Source organism: Clupea harengus, unplaced genomic scaffold (assembly GCF_900700415.2).
Source record: "Clupea harengus unplaced genomic scaffold, Ch_v2.0.2, whole genome shotgun sequence".
In the NCBI taxonomy this organism is placed as follows: Eukaryota; Metazoa; Chordata; class Actinopteri; order Clupeiformes; family Clupeidae; genus Clupea; species Clupea harengus.
Window position 1 is genome coordinate 63085 of NW_024879720.1, and position 16790 is coordinate 79874.

At 39.1% G+C, this 16790-nt stretch overlaps 1 long non-coding RNA gene across 1 annotated transcript; it reads left to right on the forward strand.

Annotated features, from left to right (window-relative positions):
- Positions 1 to 1107: 1107 nt before the first annotated feature.
- Positions 1108 to 2558, forward strand: LOC122129986. Its single transcript, XR_006151827.1, has 4 exons — positions 1108 to 1132; positions 1656 to 1687; positions 1814 to 1870; positions 2396 to 2558. It is a non-coding gene; the product is annotated as an uncharacterized LOC122129986 (long non-coding RNA).
- The last annotated feature ends 14232 nt before the right edge of the window (positions 2559 to 16790 follow it).

The following is a 16790-nucleotide window of genomic DNA, read 5'->3' on the forward strand; positions in this document are numbered from 1 at the left end:
GATAACGTTCAGGAAATCGTAACTTTACGTTACCAATGTATGTAAATATCATTCAAGTACTTTTTTGTGCACTTAAGTGCTGTTTAACGCAAAAATTGGTTGGACATTGCTGGAATATTATAGGTTTTATGTAGACATCTGTGAGCTAACGTCATTATTTGAGTCGTCGTCAAACAGAAGTCATGGACATCACGGTTCGGTATAACGGGGTTAAAAGCAACAAAACCCAAATGTATTCTTGTAATTTATTTCCACAGGTAGTAGTGGAAGCCACAGCTGCGTCTTTATATGCTCTGGTTAGTTTGTTCCACCTAGTGTTATATAGTTGCTAACGGTTTATAGTTAAAGGGTTTCCCTGTGGTTCCGAAATATCAATCCCGAGTATAACTTTTATTGTTGCCTTTTAGAGCCGCTAAAACTAGTGTGCATTAGATATTAGCAATGTTTTATGTTTTAAATAGCCATATAATGACCTAGTTTTAAACAGCAATAGAACTCAAAACAAAATGCTATGATCAAACAAAGGCATTTTGTTAAAAGTAGTCGGCACAAATTAGTTCTTTGCAACTCTTCGCAAACTTTGCGAAATGAACGTATAGGCTACAACAAAGAATTAAAACAAATAGCCTTGCTATTGTTAATTAAATAAAGACATTACCCTACATTAAATGTATGTATCTTTGCATTCCAAGCTCGTTAAGTTTAATAACTTGAAAATACCCTTTCATGTCCTGACCATTTTAACTGTTAACACTTTCCACGGAAGGATTGAATAGCATCAATTATGTTTCCCCCTTTGTTTACCCGCCATTTTGGAGGGGTAGGTTGATCAAATTCGCAAATCCACCCACATTTGACGAGTAGCGGGTGCTAATTTCCATCCCTGACTATTTGTATGACATGGTTGATGTTTTTCATTAGGATCTTGTAATGGTGTACAGATAAGAGTATATCTGTCTGTGTGGGTAATGCTTTGTCGTGAACATGTTGCTTGTTAATTGAGAGACTTAAGTCTAACTAAGGATGTGCACCATTTTTTTTAATGAGGTTTGGCAGATTTGCATTTCATATAACTTGCCATGTATCTCTGTCCCTTATTCACAGAAAAGAGAAGACTTCCTTCTTCAAGAAAGTAAGTATATGTAATACACTGATGTACTGTATCAAGAATGCATACACACCATAGTATGTTTGCCATTGTTTCACAATCCTGGGTTACTTAAAATGATTACTTGATAAAATAATATATTTGGTATTTTTGATGGCTATACACATTTGTAATGACATATCAATATTGACTCCTATGCGTAACATTTTTGGTGTTTTAATTTGGTCAGTAGTAATTACTGAACCTGTAAAAAAAAATGCGTAACGTTGTTCCTTATAGCACATACCATAGTACATTTTCTATGATCGCATTTTCATATCAGAGGCAGCTCTGTAGTGTGGCAATTTGATGCGCTTACACATGTGGACACCAACGATCAACATCATTTATGCTTGAAATAATAAACGGTGCATTAAATGACACAGTATTGGTCTTCCGTGATACTCTGATCACTTAATATCAATAAGCAAATTTGGTCTATAAGGGATGTTTATTTATTTTATGATTGTACATTAACCCTCCCAATATTTTGGCCTCTTCTACCTAGATTTGCTTGGAGATTCATGTTGGTCTGGACAAGTAAGCTCTTTGTCTAGTTTACTATATAATGTTTTGTACATTAAATGCTTATAAACATTTATAGGCATTGCTTGTTTTACAAAGTGTTTGAAACTGATTTTGTATTTGTTCTGTTCTGTCTTTTAGGCCTGTTCCAGACTAATTGTGACCTCTATGCAAATAAGTCTTCCCTTTTAAATAAGTGTAAGTCAACAAGGCATACACACACCGTAATAAGCTATGCTTACCAAAGTAAATAAACTACAGCTAATGTAAGTGTGAACACTAAGCTGTTAAATAAAGATATTAGCCTACATTAAATTAATGTATCTTTGCATTCCATGCTCGGTAAGTGAAATAACTTGAAAATACCTTTTTTATCTCCTGACCATTTGAACTGTTAACACTTTCAACAGAATGATTGAATAGCGTTAATTATGTTTGTTAATTTCCCCCTTTGTTTACCTGCCATTTTGGAGGGGTAGATTGATCAAATTTGCAAATTCACCCACATTTGGCGAGTAGCGGGTGCTAATTTCCATCCCTGACTGGTTATATATGAGTATATCTGTTTGTGTGGGTAGTGCTTTGTCGTGAAGATGTTGCTTGTTAATTGAGAGATTTTAGTCTAACTAAGGATGTGCACCGATTTTTTTTTAATGAGGTTTGGCAGATTTGCATTTCAAGTAACTTGCCACATAAATATGTATTTTTGTCCCTTATTCACAGAAAAAAGAAGACTTCCTTTATCAAGATCTCCTTTATCAAGACCTCCTTTATCAAGACTTCCCACATCAAGACCTCCCACATCAAGACTTGGCGACCTCTTATGTGTTTGGCGACCTCTTATGTGTTTGGCGACCTCATATTCTTGGCGACCTTTTATGTTCTTGGCGACCTCATATGTAGCTTGGCGACCTCAATTTTAGCTTGGCGACCTCATAGTCTTGGCGACCTCAATTTTAGCTTGGCGACCTCATAGTCTTGGCGACCTCTTATTCTGAATTATCATTCTGCATTACCATTGATATAAATCAGTTCTCAGTGATATAAAGTTGCAACAGAACATTTCTCATTGCTATTGATATTGTCTGTGTGTGACAGTGTGACATACATTTTCTGAACAGTGCTACATCTATTCTAAAGTTGAGAAGTTCACTACATTTTGAAGTCAACATTCTGTTTATCATTGGTGATCAAGTACTGAAGTGTACATTGACCTAGCTACTGTTGAGTGTATTCTGATTATATTTTTTCGTAATTGTGTCCAGATCTCCATTCATTTTTTTACCCAAGTCCAGGTATTCATTGTGACCATAAAATAATATTGGGAAGCCATTAAACCATAAGTTATATTTGACTGAACAGTAGCCTCTTTTTATATAGAATTGAAGTTGAAATTAAATAGTTTGACAAGGAACAGTAGTATTGTTTGAGAATACTGTAAAGAATCATACTGAAAATATTTGTACTGCAAGCAATAAACTGCATAATACATTCAGTTCTCATCAAATTCATTTAGTTGTAGAAGTTGTCATAGTAAAGTTTGAAAGAATGGGTCGAAAGGGGAAGCGTTCTGAAGCACAGAAGCGACGCTGGCGGAAGTTGGACCTCTCTGAAGTTGAAACACCAGGTCACCCTTCGTTTACCCAGGATGAGTTGAGTGAGACACAAATGCAGGTAGATGAGGTACCTTGTGCAGCCCGCATGGAGATGGAGGGTAGCGAGACCAGCATCAGCTGTGTTCAAGCATCTCATAGCCAAGGTGATGTGAGGTATGGGTGTAACAGGAGCAAGCAGTGCACTTGCAATTCCCTGACATTTCTTGCTGCTCTTCATGACCGAACTGTGCTGAACAGCACTGATCTTGACTACATCTTGCGAAAAGGTAACTTGATGTATAGTAGTGTACAGGAAAGGTTGAGCAGTGGGGACCGCATCGCACCAGCTCACTTAGCTTTTGATGAGCTTCCAGATAATGTGGAAATCCATGGACAGACCTATCATGTTGTTAAGTGCCTGTCGCGATATGGATATCTGAGACAAGTTGGACCTGATGGCACAGGCTTACTAAAGCTCTCTGAAAGACTGCTATGTCTGTCTTCTGATGTAAGCCATGCATTGCTTACCATAGGCAGCCTTACAATTGCTGTATTTAGGGACGAGAGTGGTAGATATGGCTTTTTTGATCCCCATTCTAGAACACCTGATGGATTCCCTGCTGAGTATGGCACTGCTGTGATGTTGACCTTTGCCAACTTGAGTGATATGATTGGTCGACTGCTTGTATTCTGGGCCCTGGTGGAATCAGCTGCTGATGAATGGGTGTATGAGCTCATGCCATTATTGTTCACATCTGAAAACCATAGACAACAGCCAAACTCCCTAGATGAAAATGTACAGCCTCTTCAGACTGGAGAGTATCTAGCTGCTTCACTGAATTTACCTAGTAAACGTAGCAAAGACTACAGACGTAGAATATTTGTGAAAGTACAAAACAAATTGTCGAGCAGAGAGAAAAACACAGTTTCAAAGCAGCAAAAGTATTATGAAAGGAACAAGGCAAAGAGGTTGGAATATGAGAGAAACAGGTATGCAAACTGTATACAATACAAAAGCTATAGGAAAACATATATAAGAGAACGTTACACGCAAGAACCCAATTTTAAATTGAGACAAAAATTATATGTCAACAGCCATTATTCCCATGATCTGAATTATCGTACAAAGCAGAAAGCATACATAAAGCACCGTTACTCCCATGATATGAATTTCAGATTCAGGCAACAGGCTTACATGCAGCAGCGTTACTCCCATGATATGAATTACAGATTGAGGAAACAGGCTTACATACAGCAGCGTTACTTGCAAGATGCAAATTTTCGTTCAAGGCAGAAGTCGTCCATGAGATGCCATTATGCATGCAACACCATGTACAGACAGACAAAGAGAGAAAACTACAACAGGTATAGAAAAGACCCACATTTCAGGCATTATCGTTCTGTACAGAAAAAGAAGTGCACACATGTCAATACAAATTTCCAGAGAATCCTTCACAAAAGGCGATGTGCTTTACAAATACAGCGCAAGTATCATCACTACAATCTTAAACATCTGTCTGGACAACAATCAGAGCGAGAGATTTGAACCAAGAGTCACAACCAACAGAAAGCACCCCTTTTGCAGGAAGCATTGCAATCCTTTTCAAATTGGAAATAAAGAATGGCCCTACTTATGTTTGCACAGTTTGTCACAGAGCTTTGTTTCATAATCAGGTAAAGAAATGCAACCATGACAGTTATAAAAGGAATATAGACATGATTGGTAGATGTTTAACAGGGAAGTACGTACACAAATGCAGGCGTGACTGCAAAACACTTGAATCATGTTGTGCCCCTGAAGAGAAGAGAGAGTGGATTTGTCATAGCTGTCATGAGAATTTGAAGATGGGGGAAATACCGTCCATTGCTGTTATGAATATGCTACACCTATCACCAATTCCTCCCGAGCTCAGTGATCTGAATATACTTGAGAGGCACATAATAGCACGATACATACCATTTGCTAAAATAATCAGTCTTCCTAAAGGCCAGCAGAAGTTAATACATGGTGGGTTGTGTGTGTCCCTTCAGAGGTGGAATCAACAGTCAATGCATTGCCCAGACCCAGTAGCCAGTCTCAGCTTTTGAAAGTGAAGTTGAAAAGAAGAATGAATTATACAGGGCATTACCAGTTCCAAACAGTTGATATGAACAAAGTACTGAGTGCCTTATCAAAACTGAAAGAGATACATTCAGAGTATAAGGACATAACTATAAGGGATGATATACCAGCTTTTGAAGATCCAATGAATAGCTTGGCAGATGAGAGTCACATTAATGATGACATTCGTGCAGATATTGCAGATGCAACTAATCTAATGGAGACTGACACATGGGATGAGTGTGACATGACAGACACAGGAGGACATTCAGGGACGAACAGCGCATGCAATCAGCCAAACAATGAAAACCCTGAGTTAAATGATGCCCAGGATTCACCTGACACTGAGCAGGACACTAATCAGCAGAATGGTGGATGCTCAATAGATTCATGCTTACAGCCATCTGATATTGCACAGGAAATGATAACATTTGGTGAGGGTATATTCAGTGTGGCTCCAGCTCAGGGAAACAAACCAGTGAGTTTTTTCAGAGTTCCCAAACTAGAGGCAATGGCTTTCCCTGTGCAGTTCCCCACCGGAATGAACACTTTGGATGTAACACAGAGACTCAGGAAATTAACCCCAAGCAGATATTTCAATGCACGTCTTTTTTCTGCTGACAATCGTTTTGCTCTAGACTCCAATTACATTTTCTTTGCACAATTTATCACAGAAATGTACTTAGCAAATTCTAGTATGTCTATACAACTCCGTAAAGGAAACCTATGACCAGAGATGGGCGCAAAATAACTGCAAAAATGCTACAAGACAAACGTGAAGTGGAAAAACTGGTACGCAACAAAGATGCCACTCGATTCATGCAGCCTTTGAGAGGAACACCTGCCTACTGGGAAAAACCCTCAGAGACCTCTTTGCAATGCTTCGACAGCTAGGCACCCCAACATTTTTCTGTACATTTAGTGCTGCAGAAATGAGATGGCCAGAGGTCATACAAACAATAAAGGCACAACGAGGTGAGCAGGTAGACGTTTCTGAGCTTGACTGGGCTGCCAAGTGTGAGATTTTACGGAGTAATCCTGTCACCACCATGCGCATGTTTGACAAACGTGTTGATGCACTGCTGAGACACCTACTCTTATCACCTGCTCAGCCCATTGGTGAGGTCATAGACTACTTTTTTCGGGTGGGAGTATCAGGCTAGAGGATCGCCACATATACATCTTTTGGCCTGGTGTCAGAATGCACCTGTATTTGAGGAGGACCCAGATGAGAAAGTGTGTGAGTTTGTGGATAAGTACATAACATGTCAGCTGCCTGACCCAAACACAGATCCCGAGCTTTTCAAAATTGTCACAGAGGTGCAAACCCACAGCAAACGACACTCGAAGTCATGTAAGAAAGGAAATAAGCACTGTCGATTTGGATTTCCTAAACAACCTGTAGAGAATACATTTATAACGCGACAAATGCCAGAAGAAATCAGAGATGGATCTGAAGATGAATCAAACCATGGTCCTTCTTTCATGACTCCTGAAGAGGCCAAAAAAAACTGAAGTCTGTATGGGAACTGCTTAATAAGCCAACAAATCATTTGAAAGTATCCCTGAGCTACTCACACAATGCAGATTGAGCTTATGAGGAATACCTAAACTGTATCACTTCATTAACAACGTCCAGTGTGTTAGTGATGAAACGTCAACCAAAGGACTGCTGGATAAATGGCTACAACAAACATTTGTTAAGGGCATGGAATGCAAACATAGATATTCAGTACATCCTGAACCCTTACTCCTGTATAATGTACATTTTATCATATATCTCTAAAGCTGAACATGAGATGAGTGACTATCTGAAAAGGGTTGTGACTGACACTTCTCGTTCCACTACATCTGATTGTGATGAAATGAAACAGATCATGCAGGCATATTCCAAAAATAGAGAGGTCAGTGTCCAAGAGGCTGTTGCACGAGTCTGTAGCTTGAAACTGAAATCTTGTTCTCGAAGTGTAATATTTATACCCACTGATGACAATGCTTTGAAAATGAGCCTCCCTTTAAGGTACATGAATAACAGAATTCCTGAGTCAGAGAATGTTTGGATGTCCGGAATGGCAGACAAATACAAAAAACAGACTGATACACCAGAGTTTGCAGCAATGTGCATGGCAGAATTTGCTTCCACCTACAGAGTGGTGTATGGGAGACAAAAAGAAAGCAGTAGAGCTTTTACCCACTTCAAAATGAAATGGGGTTTATTCAGAAGCGAACCCACGGAAAGCCTGCTATCATCAGATATGCCAGATTTTCTGAGAAGAAATCTCCAGAAAAATTCTATGGAACATTGCTCAAACTTTACCTGCCTTACCATTCAGATTCACAGTTGAAACCTACAGTTTTACAACATTATGAGTCGTTTATGCATCTGGTTCTGTGAGGCTTCCTGGAAGAGACTTTAATGAGAGAGTATTTTCTATTGTCAAGGAGAACAGGTCACAATTTGAAAAGAATAATGAAGCTATAGAGAAAGCCATTGAGAACTTGGAAGAAAATGGACCTATGGAGGATGCATGGACGACACTTGCACCTGAGACAGAGGTTCTTCGGCTTGAGTGCATTTCAGAGCGTGAGGAAATAAATCCAGAGTAACTTAATGAACAGGATGAAATTCCTGAATATAGTCACACAAGGAGAGAAAGTGCTGCACCAATGTTTGAGGCTCCTCAAATAGACCCCAATGTTATGCGGAAAATGTATCAGAATTTAAATCAAACGCAGGCTTCAATCTCTATACAGTGCGCAAGTGGTGCATAAGACGTGTGTGTGGACAGAGTGGCCGATCAGTTTTTTTACTTTGTTACCGGTGGAGCTGGTAACTGGCAAATCACACCTTATCAAGTGCATCTACACAGAGGCATCAAAGATACTTCGTAGGTTGCCCCGTATTACAGAGGAAGAGACATGTCCATGCCCACTGTCCTTCTCACAGCATTTACTGGCACAGCAGCATTCAACATATCAGGCAAGACCACTGCACTCGGTCTTGAAAACTGCCAAGAAGCCTTAAGCCACCTTACCAGTGCATTGGAAATCGTCTAGATGAAGTGAGAGCAACCTTGTCCAATGCTGAGATAATTATTATTGATGAAGTGTCCATGGTATCAAAACCACTGTTTACATATGTCAATTGGAGGCTGCAAGAGATCAAAGGTAGCAAAAAACCTTTTGGAGGAATGTCTGTTTTAGCAGTGGGTGACTTCTATCAGCTGCCACCTCCAGGTAAAGCAAAACCTCTCTGTGTATTTGAGGATCATGTTCTTGATTTCTGGCAGGATCAGTTCCAAGTAATCACTCTCACAGAAATCATGCGCCAGAAAGATGATGTGGCATTTGCTGAGTTGCTTAACAGGATAAGAGTGAAACGCAAGGGAGAAGCATTATCTAAACCAGATAGAGCTTTACTTGCACAGGCCATGTATCAAGTTGAGGACTGTCCCAAGGATCTCCTGCATGTTTTTGCCACAAATAAAGAGGTAGACAAACATAATGCAAACACCATATCTGCTCTACACTCTGAACTGGTCAATGTTGATGCACATGACTATAGAAAAGATCTCCAAACTGGTCGCATGGAAAGACAGATAGCACCCTTTGAAGGACGTAAAGGTGATCTACCTGACAGATTACAAGTTGCTGAGGGAGCCCGTGTGATGCTCATCAGAAACATAGATGTGGAAGATGGACTGGTGAATGGCTCATTTGGAAAGATTTGTGAAATTGTTTATCATGTCCAAGGTAGCAAAACAGTTGTAAAGCTGCTTGGTGTCGAACTAGACAATCCCAATGCAGGGCAGAGACATCGCAACCAGGTACCAGGAGGGCCAGATAACTTGGTTTATATAGAAAGAGTGGAGGAACCTCTGAGTAAAAAAGGAGTGGTTCGTCACCAGTTTCCCATGAAACTTGCCTTTGGTTGCACAGCACATAAATGTCAAGGAATGACAACAGCTTCCGCAGTGGTCTCATTAAACCGCATTTTTGAACCAGGTATGGCATATGTTGGTCTCAGTAGAACCACCTCACTGCAAGGACTGCACATAATTGATTTTGATGAGGACAAAAATATATTCTGATCCAGAAATCACAACTTCTCTGGAAAATATGCAAAAAGCTGAATTTGAAAATGCTATGCCCCTTCTTCACTGTCTCTCCAATTCATCATCATCTCTGACACTGATTCACCATAACACAGAGGGATTGTCAGCCCATGTTGATGATGTCAAGAAACACCATGAAATGTGTTTTGCAGATATTTTGTGTTTCACTGAAACACACCTATTCGGCACCTTTGTCCCAGAAAATCTCCAGTTGGAAAATTATCATATGTTTTAAGCGCAACAGGCATGTCTCATATTCATTCATTCTCATCTATCAAACAGGAATGGTGGCGGAGTTGCTGTGTTTGTAAAAAGCCATGTTCAAGCTCATCACATGCAATACATACAGGGTGTGACTGACCTCGAATTCCTGGTATTAAAAGTGGTAGCCCCAGTTCAGGTACTAATGGCAGTGATTTACAGACCACCAGATTACAACACAAACCTATTTTTGCCAAAATCTCTGTCACCTATTGGACTCTTTACATGTTATTGCTGATAGTGCAATTGTTGTATGTGGGGATTTTAATGAGGACTTATTGGGTTATGGAAGGAAACCCATCTTTGAGTTGTTCCAGTCTAGAGGTTATACACATCTCATTAACACTTCCACCACAGATAAGAATACATTGTTGGACAATATCTTCATTTCTGATCTGCAACACTGTGCAAATTCAGGTGTTCTACAAACATATTACAGTTATCACAATCCTGTGTATTGTATTCTAACTTAAATGATCTATCTCAGTCCTATTTACACTGCTGTAACCGATTATATCAACTTCAGAATGACAAAAACCTTATGACTTTGCCTGTTTGGCATTATGGTAATGTTCTTATCACCTTCCCAGTCTTACACTCTCACTATGTTTCTATCTTTCAATCTATCAGACTTTACACACCTCTCCTGTTGATTTCTGACCTCCTTACCCTTTGTCTCTCTCTGGGGGCCTCGAATTGTGTTAAATGTCTAAAATGGTTAAATGTTTAAAATGGTTAACTTTTGCATTGTATGCACTGGTATTTCCTCCAGGAAATGCATATGCCAATTCAAAGGCACCTGTCGATTAAGGATCCGTATATCTGCTGGGATCGGTGGTAAAACCAGAAGCGAGTGCGTCATTCCGGTCTCTGTTTGGGTAAAACTTGTCATCTGACCAGAGCGGGAAATTACAATACGTTTGATTGGCCAATACCAGGACCTTTCTTTTGTCCTTGAGCTAAGATATCGTTTGCCTGATTTTTAATGATGCTTCAAGTTTAAACACTGCTGTTGAAGTTCAAGTTCAAGATTAATAGCAATTGAATGACACTTGAGTTGGTGTAATCTCTAGCGGTAAAAACATGTAAATGTAAATAATATGAGTGATTGATGACACACACAATTGATGGGTTTTTGTAAAAAGTTTAGTTAATTGGTTGTCTTTATTTACAGTATCTTACGTGAGCTAACTAGCTAGCTAGCTACGTATATGGTGTTTGGTAAGCTCAAGCTAGAGCACTCTCACAAACACGCACACACACACACACACACACACACACACACACACACACACACACACACGCATTCACACAATCAATGTTTTTTTTACACCTGGGGTTCGATGCGGCTTGCTTTTTGTCGTTGTTGTTGTCTTTACTGTTTTTTTGTAAGGGGACAGGTAAGTGTTGTTCTCTATCCATTTTCCCCTTCAAAATTATGTTCTATGTATGCCATGTTCTATGTATGTCCCTGTGAAGTTTGTATGTCTTTGTCACATGTCTTTGTCACATACATACACATTTGTCAAATAAAAGTATGTAAGCATGCTTTGCTTTTTCATTAACCTTGTCTTCTGTCTTGTCCTGTCTCACTAACACCCCACCCATGACCTGTACCTTGACGTGGTGAGTGGGCTTTCAACTAAACAGGTCTTGCTTTGAATGGTGTTAGTTAGCAGGTTTTTAAAACAAGTATATGCTTTGCAATTTTTTTTAATATTTTCGCAGGTCTACAGAATTTAACACATCAAGACTCAATACATTTTGACTGACCACAGCATACAGAGACCCTCCACCTGAAGACAGGCACCTATCTTCCTGCAATCACCCGACACTAAATGTCTTACATCAAAAAAAAATAAAAATAAAAATCCTGTACACTGGCATAGTTCTGCAATGTTGTCTATTGAATTGTAGTTAAATTCTCTTCCACTCTTCTTTACTTCTTTCACTTTTCTTCTGTCCTTCTTCCACTCTTCTTTCCTTTCTTTTCTTCTTTCCTTCTTCCACTCTTCTTTCCTTCCTTCTTTCTTTTCTTCTTTCCTTCTTCCACTCTTCTTTCCTTTCTTCACTCTTCTTTCCTTCTTCCACTCTTCTTTCCTTCTTTCAATCTTCTTTCTTTTCTTCTTTCCTTCTTCCACTCTTCTTTCCTTATTTCACTCTTCTTTCCTTCTTTCCTTTTTTCACTTTTCTTTTTTTTCTTCTCTCCTTCTTCCACTCTTCTTTCCTTCTTCCACTCTTCTTTCCTTTCTTCTTTTCCTTCTTTCTTTTCTTCTTTCCTTCTTCCACTCTTCTTTCCTAGCTTCACTCTTCTTTCATGTCTTCATTCTTTTCTTCTTTCCTTCTTCCACTCTTCTTTCCTTCTTTCACTCTTCTTTCTTTTCTTCTTCCTTTCTTAACTTTTGCATTTCATGCACTGGTATTTCCTTCAGGAAATGCATTTTCTAGTTCTTCATCTTATTATTACAGTGCATGAAATGCCCTGTATTGTTATCCAAACTTTTCTTATTCTTATTATTCTTTTTACCTTTTTCTGCGCTTAATTCAGCTAAAACCGCTTAACGTAGAAACTTCTTTCAAACTTTGTCGCGTAGGTCTTATAATGGACACTTGTGCTATGTATTTTTCATTTTTCTAAACTTTATACTTTTTAAGATATTAAAGAAAAACTAATAAAAATGTTCCCATTGACTTGCATTGGGCCATTATGACATCATAATAGGGTCATTAAACTGGCTTGCACCTCTGCTTCACTGACACCTGCACCAAGGTTCCAAGGAACCTCTTCTCTCTGTCCCTTTCCATTCAACTGTATAACTAGGAATATTAAGAGACACCTTCCATACTCTCCTTTTTTTTCTCTCTATCCCTCTCACATCTACTTTCTCTCACACTCCATCTCTCTGCTTCACTCCATTGTCTCTCCTTCTTTCAATATTTACCCTCTTCACTCTCTCTTTACTGCCTTTATCCAGAGCCACTCTTGTTCACTCTTCTTTTCTTCCTTCTTTCTTTCTTCCACTCTTCTTTCCTTTTTTCTTTCCTTCTTCTACTCTTCTTGCCTTCTTCCACTCTTCTTTCCTTTCTTTACTCTCTTTCCTTTCTTCTTTCCTCTTCCACTCTCTTTCCTTTCTTTCACTCTTCTTTCTTTCTTCTTTCTTCTTCCACTCTTCTTTCTTTCTTCACTCTTCTTTCCTTTCTCTTTCCTTCTTCCACTCTTCTTTCCTTTCTTTCACTCTTCTTCTTTTCTTCTTTCCTTTCTCCTTTCCTTTCTTCACTCTTCTTTCCTTCTTCCACTCTTCTTTCCTTTCTTTCACTCTTCTTTCTTTTCTTCTTTTCTTCTTCCACTCTTCTTTCCTTTCTTCACTTCTTCCTTTCTTCTTTCCTTCTTCCACTCTTCTTTCCTTTCTTCACTCTTCTTTCTTTTTTTCTTTCCTTCTTCCACTCTTCTTCCTTTCTTCTTTCTTCTTTCACTCTTCTTTCTTTTCTTCTTCCTTTCTTAACTTTTGCATTTCATGCACTGGTATTTCCTTCAGGAAATGCATTTTCTAGTTCATTTTTTTATTTCCATATCACAGACATACAACCAAACATATCAGGAAACATGTTATATAGATATAGATATACATCTGGGATCATCATGGGATGCTCCTTTAACTCTGACCCCCAAGGAACCCTGTAGGCCCTACAGGCCGATCTTATTCTAAAATAAAAGAAAAGAGAATGCTTATCAATACTGTATTGAGATATCAACTCTTGAAAATTAAGTATTGTATCAGCCCCATTAATGTCCTGCAGTGTGTTGATGCCCTTAGCCTCCCAGTGTTTGTTAATGAAAGGTTTTCCCCCAGACAAAAGGTGACTATTATTCCATAATGGGGATGATTTACACCATATGTTTTTGAAGTTTATAAATGGTTTCTGCTGCCCTGAACACTTGAATCATATATGTCAAAATTGGTTCATAATGTTAAAGTACATCTCTTGATATGCACGCCTGTGAGAGGAAGTCTTTTAATCTAACAGGTGCTATTAATTCTTCTTCTATATTTTTCCATGCGGAATTATAGTCCTCATCTATCCAGTACCTGAAACTTCTTAATACAAACGCCCAGTGGTATAACTTGAAAATTAGGGACACGCCATTCCCCCATTCATTTTATCAACCTGAAGAGCTGACCATTTTAACTGTGGTCGTTTACCATTCCACACATAACCTCTTAGTAAGGCCTCCAATTTTTCCAGTATCCCACTGGAGGTGCAAGTGGGATCATTGAGCTAACAAAGTTAATGCGGGGTAACATGTTCATTTTGATGACTGAAATACGGGCAGGTACTGAGCTTGGCAAATGTTTCCATCTATTTATATCCTCCTCTATTTTTTCCAGAATTGTTGAGTAATTCAGTTTCGCCACAGACATAGGGGAAGTATTTATTCTAATACCCAGGTATAGGACCCTCATTTATGACATTAATCTTGGCTGGGAGAGATATCTTATCTTTATCTGTATTAATAAGCATAAGGGCGGATTTTGAAAGATTGACCTTATACCCTGACAGGTATCCAAAAATTGCTCCAGTGTTGTTAAGACGCATGGAAGCGTTTGCTGGACATTTGCCAAATAAACCAATGTATCATCAGCATAAAGTGATATTGAATGTGATGTTGAACCAATTGTAATTCCCCAGGAATATACTAAACATTTGTTTATTTTTGTTTTAAATTGGCCAGATGCACTCAGGCAATTTTTGCAGAGGCCGCTGTAGAAAGGACGCCTGATTCGCCTCCCTCTAAACTTTGTAAGTAGGCCCACACAACTAGTACTACTGTTGCTGTTTTTGTTATTATTATTAGCAATTATTACTTTAATAATTCACATTCACATTAATACTACTAATTGTAATCAGTAGCCTAGTATTATTTAGCCTTGTGGCAGTAATTGTAATATATCTACTACAAGTTACATGGTCAGATAAAATGTATTTGTTACAATGCAACTATGTGTAGGATGATAGAAGTGACCAAATGCAACTGTGTAACGAACAGCATGGATGAACTCTGTGTTTTAAATACAGCTGCAGGAGAAGGGACATCCAGTAGTACTCAAGGGGCCAGTAACACACAGGCCAGGAACACACAGCCTGCCTCAGGTGAGTCTATTTAATAGTATTTATTCAAGCCACATCCATACTTTAAAAGTACAATAGAAACATGTTAGCATGTATTAAATACAATAGCTTGTTTTCTTAAAGAAGTTCAACCACATTCATGATCATTTCACTTATTATATTAAACACTGCTTGTCTGGCTATACAATATGCTTGAATACAGGTGAAGGTGAAGGACATCCAGGACCACATCAAGCACTCTGGGCACCAGTGAAACTACACTGCCGCCTGCAGACACCTCACCCTCCACAATTCCTGCTATCCAGGGAGAACCTATAGGGAGAACCTATAGATCCTGCTGACTGGCCAGCTGTGATCCGGTAAGGACAGAGTTAGTTTGCAGAGGGACCATACCAGACCAGTCCAGACTTTACATTTCCAAAAAGAGATGATGGGGAGAAGCTGCCACCACAACCACTTCTACAGGAAATTAGTAAATGGGGAGAAAAATCAAGAGAAGCTGGCTTGTATATTCAAGGAAAAACAATACTCTGTATTGCTTCTGCTGCAAGCTCTTTTCACAGAAAAATTACCACCTCATTAGGAGTGGCCTAAATGACTGGAAGAATTGTAGTGAGGTATTTGAGATATTTTGTAGAGGTACGTACAGTATCCATAAAAGCACTTTTGTTTGTAGAGGGTATAGTTAGGGTATAGAGGGTCATAATTTGCTTAAATGTCCTTACAGGTGCTTAAGAGTGTTTTGCACAGTTTATGGAGTTAACTTAATCCTAACTTTGAGTGTGTAATAAATTATTTAAACTAATAAAAAAGAAAATGTTCTGAAACTATTCTAGTGTTTGTTGTCCATGCAACATTTATTGTTGAACCGCAATGTGGAATAGTATAATTATAAGTGGGTGAAAAAACGGGGCGCAAAAGGGCCAAAGGGCTAGAGCCGGCCCTGGCTACACAAATGGCAGACTCTGTAGTGTGTTCGGGCCCTATGCCCATAAACCGCGGCGACGAGATGTACAGCAGGCTATCCTCACTTAATAACTGGTTAGCAGAATGGTGCTCATACAATAACGTAGATTTCATAAATAACTGGCCAACTTTTTGGAGGAAGCCTGGGCTACTGCAGAAGGATGGCATCCACCCCTCCTGGGAGGGTGCTACACTCCTCTCTCAAAACTTCATACAACACCTAGCCCAAACCTACTACTGACAACCCAAAATTAGCACTGGAAGGCAGACCACACTAACTTCGGCTGCACCAGTACACTCTTTGCCCATATTAAACCATATACATACGGTATCTATACCCAGAACGTACAAACCCAACGCAAATCACACTAAAAGAAATATTAATCAGGATAATCTAATAAAGATACAAACTTTATCAGCACACAATGAAACTTGTACAATCCTAAAACTGGGCCTTATTAACATTCGGTCCTTAACATCAAAAGGTGCACTTATAAATGAGCTGATAACGGACAACAACATTCAAATACTTTTCCTAACTGAAACCTGGCTAAAACCAGATGAATTCCTAGCCTTAAATGAGTCCACCCCTCCAAGTCATGTTAACTGCCACATCCCCCGCAGCACAGGGCGTGGAGGTGGAGTAGCCACAATTTCCCTTGCTAACCTATGTATTTCCCCAAGACCTAAATTTAAATTTGCATCATTTGAAGTCCTAGTACTTCATCTTATGCATCCAATCTCAAAAGCCACTCAGCCGGTCACTCTTGTGACACTATATAGACCACCAGGCCCCTACACTGAATTTTTATCTGAATTTTCCGACTTCCTATCCGCCCTGGTTGTAAACTCTGATAAAATCCTCATAGTGGGAGATTTTAATATCCACATGGATAATGAAAATAATAGCCTTACAATTGCATTCCAATCACTAATAGACTCTATCGGGT